Here is a 12,870-nt window from a genome sequence, read left to right as displayed (position 1 = left end):
CCGCAGATGTCGGCAGTATAGTTCAAGCTTCCAAACCTGACCTGATGGACAGGGGCGTAGCTCTCGATCTGCTCTAGATGGCCAAGCAAGTTGGCCCGCAGTACGAAGCCACCGAATACGAAGATCTGTCCGGGAAGAAAAATGTCACCCTGGATCGCATCGTTGCCGATGATCGAAGGAGCCATCAAGCCTTTATCGTGACGGCACAATGGAACTCTCAATGAAGCACCAATGTCGGTGTCAAAACCGGCGGATCTCGGGTAGGGGGTCCCGAACTGTGCGTCTAAGGTAGATGGTAACAGGAGGCGGGGGACACAATGTTTACCCAGGTTCGGTCCCTCTCGATGGAGGTAATACCCTACTTCCTGTTTGATTGATCTTGACGATATGAGTATTACAAGAGTTGATCTACCACGAGATCGTAGAGGCTAAACCCTAGAAGCTAGCCTATGATTATGATTGTTGTTGTCCTACGGACTAAACCCTCTGGTTTATATAGACACCGGAGGGGGCTAGGGTTACACAGAGTCGGTTACAAGGGAGGAGATCTACATATCCGAATTACCAAGCTTGCCTTCCACGCAAAGGAGAGTCCCACCCGAACACGGGACGAAGTCTTCAATCCTGTATCTTCATAGTCCAACAGTCCGGCCAAAGTATATAGTCCGGCTGTCCGAGGACCCCCTAATCCAGGACTCCCTCAGTAGAACCGCTCCCTGTGAGCGGTAGTACCGTGCCGTATTCTCGCACGGTCCTAAACTCAGCGGAAGTAGTCACAGACGTAATTTATTTAGTCCGTGTCTTTCCAACCCAGTTGAGCCCAGCCTTGCGGTAGTACTGCAAGGGCGCGCGGTAGTACTGCTCCGGCGGTTCTACCGCTCGTTGCTATGCGCAACAGGGCCTCGTCTGGTCACTGTCGTGCGAGCCGTAGTACCGCAACCCCCTGCGGTAGTACCACGAGCATGTGTGGTAGTACTACGTGTCGCGGGCTGAGTGAGTGGGTAACGGTTGGATCTTTTGCCCCACTATATAAAGGGAACCTTCTTCCCCAAGAAGACCACCTATTCCCTCTCCGAGCTCCATTGTTGCTCAAAGCTCCATTTCCGTATGATCTCTCTCCCTAGCCAATGAAACTTGTTGATTTTCTAGGGATTGGTTGAGAAGGCCCCGATCTACACTTCCACCAAGAGAAATTTGATTCCCCCCACTAATTCCTTGCGGATCTTGTTACTCTTGGGTGTTTGAGCACCCTAAATGGTTGAGGTCACCGTGGAGCAGTATTCCGTTGTGGTGAAGCTTCGTGGTGTCGTTGGGAGCCTCCGATTAAGTTGTGGAGATTGCCCCAACCTTGTTTGTAAAGGTTCGGTGGTTGCCTCCAAGGGCACCAATAGTGGAATCACGACATCTCGCATTGTGTGAGGGCGTGAGGAGAATACGGTGGCCCTAGTGGCTTCTTGGGGAGCATTGTGCCTCCACACCGCTCCAACGGAGACGTACTTGCTCTCAAAGGGAAGGAACTTCGGTAACACATCCTCATCTCTACCAGCTCCACTCTTGGTTATCTCTTACCTTTACTTGTGCAAGCTTACTTTGAGTTGTATCTATTGCTTGCTTGTGTACTTGTTGTTGTTGCATCATATAGGTTGCTCACATAGTTGCATATCTAGACGACCTACTTTGATGCAAAGTTTAATTTGGTAAAGAAAAGCTAAAAATTGTTAGTTGCCTATTCACCCCCTCTAGTCAACTATATCGATCCTTTCAATTGGTATTAGACCCTTGTCTCTTTATTAAGGACTTTGCCGTCCGAAGAGTATGGTTGACACCACGAACGAGGTGGAGGAGCACCCCGGTGCAAATCCCACTTTGTCTGCGGTCGATGGGGGATCCTCGGTCTCTCGTGAGGAGTTCAATGTGGCCTTGGACACATTGAGAACCTCCATGACGACCGAGGTTAAAGGCATGCTTAAGAACTTCCTTGATGGTCTTAAATTATCCACCGCACCGTTGGACATGGTCGATCCCACTAACAAGGTGACGGATGCTAACTCCAACAAGGGAGAAGCTACTAGTGATCAAGTTCCTTTGACTAGTGGTAGAAGTGGAAATGGCATCTTTGCCCATGTTGAACCTCCACTTACTTATGGATGACCGGTTCCCTCCACGCATATGAATCATGTTGGTCCTCCTCCCAAGCTTGTGAAAAATGAGGATTTTGCCTCTTGGGTGTATCGCTTTAAACGTCATTTAAATCATACTTCTACTAATCTTTGGAGAATTATTGAGCAAGGTTTCTATCCGCACGAACCAAGCAACTTCACTCCTAGAGAAGCCGCGGATCATCAATTCAACGAGTCCACTCTCTTCGTTCTCCAAGAAGCCATTCCTCCCGAAGATATTGCGCACCTCCGACCTTTCACTGTGGCCAAGGAAGCATGGCAACATGTTGTGTCCATTTACAAGGGAAGCGCAAGCATTCAACGCTCAAACATTGAAGTGGTGCAAGATGAAGCCGATGAGTTTGCAATGAATGAAGATGAAGAACCTCGAGAGCTTTACCGGAGATTAACCACTCTCGCGGTCTCACTCCGAGATCATGGGAGCAAGGATACGGATGACAATTGGATCAAGCGCAAGTTTCTCAAGGCCATGATGTCCTACCATAAGGCCATGTCCTCCGTCATCCGTCAAAGGCTGGACTTTCACGCTTTGTCCTCAAGTGAAGTGTTGGATGAGTTTGTTGCAATGAGGATCTTGGACAAGACCGCCGACAATGCGGTGTTGTGTTCTGAACGAGTAAAGAAGCCCAACCTTGCTTTGAAGGCCAAGTCTAGCATGGAAGAAGAGGGTGAAGAGGAAGAAGAAGAGTGTTGCCCCGAAGATACAAAATATGCTTATCATGAGCACATGGCTCTCGCTTCACGACAATTTTGGAGCAAGAAGAACTCAAGGCCCAACTTCAACAAGAACAACTCAAGTGGCGCCAAGGGCAAGCAACATGTGAGGACATGCTATAATTGTGGCAATGTGAGCCACTTTGTTGCTGAGTGCCCATACGAGAAGAGGGAAGACAATGGTGGCAAGATTATCCGAAAAGACAAGGCCAAGTCCTTCCCTAACAAGAACAACTTCACCAAGAAGACTCCTCCCAAGGGGTTGGTGGCACAAGAACAGTACAATGAGGATGATGATGATGAAGACGGTGAGACGGTTGCCATGGCCTCCGTTGCCATTGCAACAACTCCATGGGTGTCCCTCTTCGATTAACCCAACGAGAACATCACCGCCAAGTGCCTCATGGCTAAAGCCACCAACAAGGTAACCCCCAGCATCAAAACTACCATCATTACTAATCCTTCCTTGATGGATTGCATTGATGAAAGTGAGGGGACGAAGGAGGAGGAAAATGAATTTGAGTCTTTTATGAGTAAGCTCAAGGGTAAATCCAAGAAGCACTTTGTTGCTTGATGTTCGCATGTACTATGTCAACATTTCCCCAAAGAGGAAGGGATGATGCAGCACATCGACGGTAGGTATTTCCCTCAATGATGAGACCAAGGTTATTGGACAATTAGGAGAACCAATCAACTCTACGTAAACAACACCTTGATACGTCTCCAACGTATCTATCATTTTTGATTGCTTCATGCTATATTATATTCTGTTTTGGATGTTTAATGGGCTTTATTATACACTATTATATTATTTTTGGGACTAACCTATTAACCGGAGGCCCAGCCCAGAATTGCTGTTTTTTTCCTATTTCAGTGTTTCGCAAAAGAAGAATATCAAACGGAATGAAACCTTCGGGAATGTGATTTTCGGAACGAACGTGGTCCAGAGGACTTGGACCCTACGTCAAGAAAGCAACCAGGAGGGCACGAGGTAGGGGCGCGCGCCTACCCCCCTCCCCCCAAGCGCGCCCTCCACCCTCGTGGGGCCCATGTTGCTCCACCGATGTACTTCTTCCTCCTATATATACCTACGTACCCCCAAACCAACAGAAGCATCCACGAAAACCTAATTCCACCGCCACAACCTTGTGTACCCACGAGATCCCATCTTGGGGCCTATTCCGGAGCTCCGCCGGAGGGGGCATCGATCACGGAGGGCTTCTACATCAACACCATAGCCCCTCCGATGAAGTGTGAGTACTTTACCTCAGACCTTCGGGTCCATAGTTATTAGCTAGATGGCTTCTTCTCTCTCTTTGGATCTCAATACAAAGATCTCCATGATTCTCGTGGAGATCTATTCGATGTAATCTTCTTTTTGCGGTGTGTTTGTTGAGACCGATGAATTGTGGGTTTATGATCAAGTTTATTTATGAACAATATTTGAATCTTCTGAATTCTTTTATGTATGATTGGTTATCTTTGCAAGTCTCTTCGAATTATCAGTTTGGTTTGGCCTACTAGATTGATCTTTCTTGCAATGGGAGAAGTGCTTAGCTTTGGGTTCAATCTTGCGGTGTCCTTTCCCAGTGACAGTAGGGGCAGCAAGGCACGTATTGTATTGTTGCCATCGAGGATAACAAGATGGTTTTTTTTATCATATTGCATGAGTTTATCCCTCTACATCATGTCATCTTTCTTAAGGCGTTACTCTGTTCTTATGAACTTAATACTCTAGATGCATGCTAGATAGCGGTCGATGTGTGGAGTAATAGTAGTAGATGCAGGCAGGAGTCGGTCTACTTGTCTTGGACGTGATGCCTATATACATGATCATACCTAGATATTCTCATAACTATGCTCAATTCTATCAATTGCTCAACAATAATTTGTTCACCCACCGTAAAATACTTATGCTCTTGAGAGAAGCCACTAGTGAAACCTATGGCCCCCGGGTCTATCTTCATCATATTAATCTTCAAACACTTAGTTATTTCCTTTGCTTTTTACTTTGCTTTTATTTTACTTTGCATCCTTATCATAAAATACCAAAAATATTATCCTATCATATCTATCAGATCTCACTCTCGTAAGTGACCGTGAAGGGATTGACAACCCCTTATCGCGTTGGTTGCGAGGATTTATTTGTTTTGTGTAGGTGCGAGGGACTCACGCGTAGCCTCCTACTGGATTGATACCTTGGTTCTCAAAAACTGAGGGAAATACTTACGCTACTTTGCTGCATCACCCTTTCCTCTTCAAGGGAAAACCAACGCAGTGCTCAAGAGGTAGCAAGAAGGATTTCTGGCGCCGTTGCCGGGGAGTCTACGCAAAAGTCGACATACCAAGTACCCATCACAAACCCTTATCTCCCGCATTATATTATTTGCCATTTGCCTCTCGTTTTCCTCTCCCCCACTTCACCCTTGCCGTTTTATTCGCCCTTTTTCCGTTTGTCTTTTTGTTTGCCTTGATGACTTTCTTGGCTCGTTTGCTCGCTTGGTTGAAATAGTTGTGTATTTATTCCTAAACAGAGAAGCTAAGATCTATGGATCCTCATCCGGTTGCTAATCTTTCTAAGAGATCTAATTATGATGAACCAATTGCTAGTGAGTTTTGTGCACTAGATTATCTTTATGAAGTTTTGCTTGAAATTTGTGAATCTGAAAATTGCGATGAAGAAATTTATGAAGAGATTCACGATAGCTCCTTGAATAAAAAGCATGATTGCAATAATTTTATTACAAATTCTCTTGATGTCAATTGTGCTAATATTATGCAAAACCCTAAGCTTGGGGATGCTAGTTCTGCTATGTCTACTACTTGTTGCAATGATCATGATTGGGGTGATTCTTCTTACGATCTTGAAAATTTATTTAAGCCCCATGATGAATATGATATTGATAATAATGTTTGCAATAATATTGAAAGTGGGTTTGGAAGAGTGTCGACTTTAGATCCCACATATTCGGATAATATTCAATCTTATGAAATTTTTGATAAAAGTGGGCTTGGAGAAATCATGACTTTAGTTAATGATAATCCCACTATTTTGGAAGAGTGTCAACTTCGCATGCATGTGGATCGTGTTGAGAATATGTTATGTGAAATCTATATTGTTGAATTTTCTTATGATCCTACATGTAATTATTATGAGAGAGGAAAATTTGGTTATAGAAATTTTCATGTTGCTAAATTACCTCTCGTTATGTTGAGATTGCTATTGTTTCTTCCCGCCTCCTTGCATATGCTAGTTTTTGCTTGCCTTGATAATTTGTTTGCCTATAAGATGCCTATTCATAGGAAGTATGTTAGACTTAGATGTGTTTGTCACGTGTTTTATGATGCTCTGTTTGTGCTTCAATTCTTGTCTTTCGTGTGAGCATCATTAAAATTATCAATGCCTAGCTAAAAGGCTTTAAAGAAAAGCGCTTGTTGGGAGACAACCCAATATTTTTCCTTGCTGTTATTCAATAAATATTTGTTCTAGCCTCTGGTTAGATGTGTTTTTATGTTTTAATTAGTGTTTGTGCCAAGTTAAACCTATAGGATCTTCTTGGATGATAGTTATTTGATCTTGCAGAAATTTCCAGAAACTTTCTGTTCACGAAAATAATTGTTAAAAATCACCAGAACGTGATACAATACTGATTTCAATTGATTCTGATCAATAAACAAATTTTCTAGGTCGTCCTATTTTGGCTGAGTTTTTGGAGTTCCATAAGTTTGCGTTAGTTACAGATTACTACAGACTGTTCTGTTTTTGACAGATTCTGTTTTTCGTGTATTGTTTGCTTATTCTGATGAATCTATGGCTAGTAAAATAGTTTATAAACCATAGAGAAGTTGGAATACAGTAGGTTTGACACCAATATAAATAAACAATGAGTTCATTACAGTACCTTTAAGTGGTCTTTTGTTTTCTTTCGCTAACGGAGCTCACGAGATTTTCTGTTGAGTTTTGTGTTGTGAATTTTCAAGTTTTGGGTGAAAGATTTGATGGATTATGGAACAAGGAATGGCAAGAGCCTAAGCTTGGGGATGACCATGGCACCCCCAAGATATTCTAAGGACACCATAAAGCCAAAGCTTGGGGATGCCCCGGAAGGCATCCCCTCTTTTCGTCTACTTCCATCGGTAACTTTACTTGGAGCTATATTTTTATTCACCACATATATGTGTTTTGCTTGGAGCGTCTTGCATGATTTGAGTATTTGCTTTTTAGTTTACCACAATCATCCTTGCTGTACACACCTTTTGAGAGAGCCATACATGATTTGGAATTTGTTAGAATACTCTATGTGCTTCAATTATATCTTTTGAGTTATATAGTTTTGCTCTAGTACTTCACTTATATCTTTTAGAGCACGGTGGTGGATTTGTTTTCTAGAAACTATTGATCTCTCATGCTTCACTTAGATTATTTTGAGAGTCTTATATAGCATGGTAATTTGCTTAAATAATCCTAATATGCTTGGTATTCAAGATTAGTAAAAACTTTCTTATGAGTGTGTTGAATACTATGAGAAGTTTGATGCTTGATAATTGTTTTGAGATATGAAGATGGTGATATTAGAGTCATGCTAGTTGAGTAGTTGTGAATTTGAGAAATACTTGTGTTAAAGTTTGTGATTCCCGTAGCATGCACGTATGGTGAACCGTTATGTGATGAAGTCGGAGCATAATTTATTTATTGATTGTCTTCCTTATGAGTGGCGGTCGGGGACGAGCGATGGTCTTTTCCTACCAATCTATCCCCCTAGGAGCATGCGCGTAATACTTTGCTTTGATAACTTGTAGATTTTTGCAATAAATATATGAGTTCTTTATGACTAATGTTGAGTCCATGGATTATACACACTTTTCTTCCTTCCACCATTGCTAGCCTCTCTAATATCGTGCACTTTTCGCCGGTATCATACACCCACCATATACCTTCCTCAAAACAGCCACCATACCTACCTATCATGGCATTTCCATAGCCATTCCGAGATATATTGCCGTGCAACTTACCACCGTTTCGTTTACTATGACACACTCCATCATTGTCATATTGCCTCGCATGATCATGTAGTTGACATCGTATTTGTGGAAAAGCCACCGTTCATAATTCTTTCATACATGTCACTCTTGATTCATTGCATATCCCAGTACACCGTCGGAGGCATTCACATAGAGTCATATTTTGTTCTAAGTATTCAGTTGTAATTGTTGAGTTGTAAGTAAATAAAAGTGTGATGATCATCATTTTTTAGAGCATTGTCCCAAGTGAGGAAAGGATGATGGAGACTATGATTCCCCCACAAGTCGGGATGAGTCTCCGGACGAAAAAAAAAGAGGCCATAAAAAAGGAAAAGGCCCAAATAAAAAAATAAAAAAATGAGAGAAAAAGAGAGAAGGGACAATGTTACTATCCTTTTACCACACTTGTGCTTCAAAGTAGCACCATGATCTTCATGATAGAGAGTCTCCTATGATATCACTTTCATATACTAGTGGGAATTTTTCATTATAAAATTTGGCTTGTATATTCCAACGATGGGCTTCCTCAAAATGCCCTAGGTCTTCGTGAGCAAGCGAGTTGGATGCACACCCACTTAGTTTCTTTTGTTGAGCTTTCATATACTTATAGCTCTAGTGCATCCGTTGCATGGCAATCCCTACTCACTCACATTGATATCTATTGATGGGCATCTCCATAGCCCGTTGATACGCCTAGTTGATGTGAGACTATCTTCTCCCTTTTTTTATTCTCCACAACCACCATTCTATTCCACATATAGTGCTATGTCCATGGCTCACGCTCATGTATTGCGTAAAGATTGAAAAAGTTTGAGAACACCAAAAGTATCAAACAATTCCTTGGCTTGTCATCAGGGTTGTGCATGATTTAAATACTTTGTGTGGTGAAGATAGAGCATAGCCAAACTATATGATTTTGTAGGGATTACTTTCTTTGGCCATGTTATTTTGAGAAGACATAATTGCTTAGTTAGTATGCTTGAAGTATTATTATTTTTATGTCAATATTAAACTCTTGTCTTGAATCTTTCGGATCTGAATATTCATACCACAATTAAGAGAATTACATTGAAAATTATGCCAAGTGATACGTCTCCAACGTATCTATAATTTTTGATTGCTCCATGCTATATTATCTACTGTTTTGGACATTATTGGGCTTTATTATTCACTTTTATATTATTTTTGGGACTAACATATTAACCGGAGGCCCAGCCCAGAATTGCTGTTTTTTGCCTATTTCAGAGTTTCACAGAAAAGGAATATCAAACGCAGTCCAAACGGAATGAAACCTTCGGGAACGTGATTTTCAGAACGAATATGATCCAGGAGACTTGGACCCTACGTCAAGAAAAAAAAGAGGAGGCCACGAGGTAGGGGGCGCGCCTACCCCCCAGGGCGCGCCCTCCACCCTCGTGGGCCCCTGTTGCTCCACCGACGTACTCCTTCCTCCTATATATACCTACGTACCCCCAAACGATCAGATATGGAGCCAAAAACTAATTCCACCGCCGCAACCTTCTGTACCCACGAGATCCCATCTTGGGGCCTGTTCCGGAGCTCCGCCGGAGGGGGCATCGATCACGGAGGGCTTCTACATCAACAACATAGCCCCTCCGATGAAGGGTGAGTAGTTTACCAGACCTTCGGGTCCATAGTTATTAGCTAGATGGCTTCTTCTCTCTTTTTGGATCTCAATACAATGTTCTCCCCCTCTCTCGTGGAGATCTATTCGATGTAATCTTCTTTTTGCGGTGTGTTTGTTGAGACCGATGAATTGTGGGTTTATGATCAAGTTTATCTATGAACAAAATTTGAATCTTCTGAATTCTTTTATGTATGATTGGTTATCTTTGCAAGTCTCTTCGAATTATCAGTTTGGTTTGGCCTACTAGATTGATCTTTCTTGCAATGGGAGAAGTGCTTAGCTTTGGGTTCAATCTTGCGGTGTCCTTTCCCAGTGAAAGTAGGGGCAGCAAGGCACGTATTGTATTGTTGCCATCGAGGATAACAAGATGGGGTTTTTATCATATTGCATGAATTTATCCCTCTACATCATGTCATCTTGCTTAAGGCGTTACTCTGTTATTATGAACTTAATACTCTAGATGCATGCTGGATAGCGGTCGATGTGTGGAGTAATAGTAGTAGATGCAGGCAGGAGTCAGTCTACTTGTCTTGGACGTGATGCCTATATACATGATCATACCTAGATATTCTCATAACTATGCTCAATTCTGTCAATTGCTCAACAGTAATTTGTTCACCCACCGTAAAATACTTATGCTCTTGAGAGAAGCCACTAATGAAACCTATGGCCCCCGGGTCTATCTTCATCATATTAATCTTCCAACACTTAGTTATTTCCTTTGCTTTTATTTTACTTTGCATCCTTATCATAAAATACCAAAAATATTATCCTATCATATCTATCAGATCTCACTCTCGTAAGTGACCGTGAAGGGATTGACAACCCCTTATCGCGTTGGTTGCGAGGATTTATTTGTTTTGTGTAGGTGCGAGGGACTCGCGTGTAGCCTCCTACTGGATTGATACCTTGGTTCTCAAAAACTGAGGGAAATACTTACGCTACTTTGCTGCATCACCCTTTCCTCTTCAAGGGAAAACCAACGCAGTGCTCAAGAGGTAGCACCAAGTAGCATTCCGCATCAAAAATTCTATTTTTATCATTTACCTACTCGAGGACGAGCATGAATTAAGCTTGGGGATGCTTGATACGTCTCCAACGTATCTATAATTTTTTATTGCTTCATGCTATATTCTATTCTATTTTGGATGTTTAATGGTCTTTATTATACACTTTTATATTATTTTTGGGACTAACCTATTAACCGGAGGCCCAGCCCAGAATTGCTGTTTTTTGGCCTATTTTAGTGTTTCGCAGAAAAAGAATATCAAACGGAGTCCAGACGGAATGAAACCTTCGGGAACGTGATTTTCGGAACGAACGTGATCCAGAGGACTTGGACCCTACGTCAAGAAAGCAACCAGGAGGGCACGAGGTAGGGGGCGCGCCTACCCCCCCAGGCGCGCCCTCCACCCTCGTGGGGCCCACGTTGCTCCACCGACATACTTCTTCCTCCTATATATACCTACGTACCCCCAAACCAACAAAAGCATCCACGAAAACCTAATTCCACCGCCGCAACCTTCTGTACCCATGAGATCCCATCTTGGGGCCTTTTCCGGCGTCCTGCCGGAGGGGGCATTGATCACGGAGGGCTTCTACATCAACACCATAGCCTCTCCGATGATGTGTGAGTAGTTTACCTCAGACCTTCGGGTCCATAGTTATTAGATAGATGGCTTCTTCTCTCTCTTTGGATCTCAATACAAAGTTCTCCATGATTCTCGTGGAGATATATTCGATGTAATCTTCTTTTGCGGTGTGTTTGTTGAGACCGATGAATTGTGGGTTTATGATCAAGTTTATCTATGAACAATATTTGAATCTCCTCTGAATTCTTTTATGTATGATTGGTTATCTTTGCAAGTCTCTTCGAATTATCAGTTTGGTTTGGCCTACTAGATTGATCTTTCTTGCAATGGGAGAAGTGCTTAGCTTTGGGTTCAATCTTGCGGTGTCCTTTCCCAGTGACAGTAGGGGCTGCAAGGCACGTATTGTATTGTTGCCATCGAGGATAACAAGATGGGGTTTATATCATATTGCATGAGTTTATCCCTCTACATCATGTCATCTTACTTAAAGCGTTACTCTGTTCTTTTGAAATTAATACTCTAGATGCATGCTGGATAGCGGTCGATGTGTGGAGTAATAGTAGTAGATGCAGGCAGGAGTCGGTCTACTTGTCGCGGACGTGATGCCTATATACATGATCATACCTAGATATTCTCATAACTATGCTCAATTCTGTCAATTGCTCAACAGTAATTTGTTCACCCACCGTAATACTTATGCTCTCGAGAGAAGCCACTAGTGAAACCTATGGCCCCGGGGTCTATTTTCCATCATATTAATCTTCCAACACTTAGCTATTTTTATTGCCTTTTATTTTACTTTGCATCTTTATTTTAAAAATACCAAAAATATTATCTTATCATATCTATCAGATCTCACTCTCGTAAGTGACCGTTGAGGGATTGACAACCCCTTTATCGCGTTGGTTGCGAGGTTCTTGTTTGTTTGTGTAGGTGCGAGGGACTCGTGCGTGGTCTCCTACTGGATTGATACCTTGGTTCTCAAAAACTGAGGGAAATACTTACGCTACTTTACTGCATCACCCTTTCCTCTTCAAGGGAAAACCAACGCAGTGCTCAAGAGGTAGCACACCTGCACACAAATAAGAAATACTCACAACCCGACGTGTAAAAGGGGTTGTCAATCCCTTTCGGGTAGCGGTGCCCAAGATAGGCAAGCGGACGTGAGAGAGTTGTAAATATTGATAGATCGAACGCCAAATAGAATAAATTGCAGCAAGGTATTTTTTGTATTTTTTTTGGTTTAATAGATCTGAAAATAAAGGGCAAATAAAATATATCGCAAAGGCAAATAATATGAGAAAGAGACCCGGGGGCCGTATGTTTCTCTAGTGGCTTCTCTCAAGAAAAATAGCAAACGGTGGGTGAACAAATTACTGTTGGGCAATTGATAGAACTTCAAATAATCATGACGATATCCAGGCAATGATCATTATATAGGCATCACGTCCAAGATTAGTAGACCGACTCCTGCCTGCATCTACTACTATTACTCCACACATCGACCGCTATCTAGCATGCATCTAGTGTATTAAGTTCATGGAGAAACGGAGTAATGCAATAATAATGATGACATGATGTAGAAAAGATCTATTTATGTAGAAATAGACCCCATCGTTCTATCCTTAGTAGCAACGATACATATGTGTCGGTTCCCCTTCTGTCACTGGGATCAAGCACCGTAAGATCGAACGCACTACAAAGCACCTCTTTC

The sequence above is a fragment of the Triticum aestivum genome, chromosome 1D (assembly GCF_018294505.1).
Source record: "Triticum aestivum cultivar Chinese Spring chromosome 1D, IWGSC CS RefSeq v2.1, whole genome shotgun sequence".
NCBI lineage: Eukaryota > Viridiplantae > Streptophyta > Magnoliopsida > Poales > Poaceae > Triticum > Triticum aestivum.
This window is presented reverse-complemented; position numbering follows the sequence as displayed.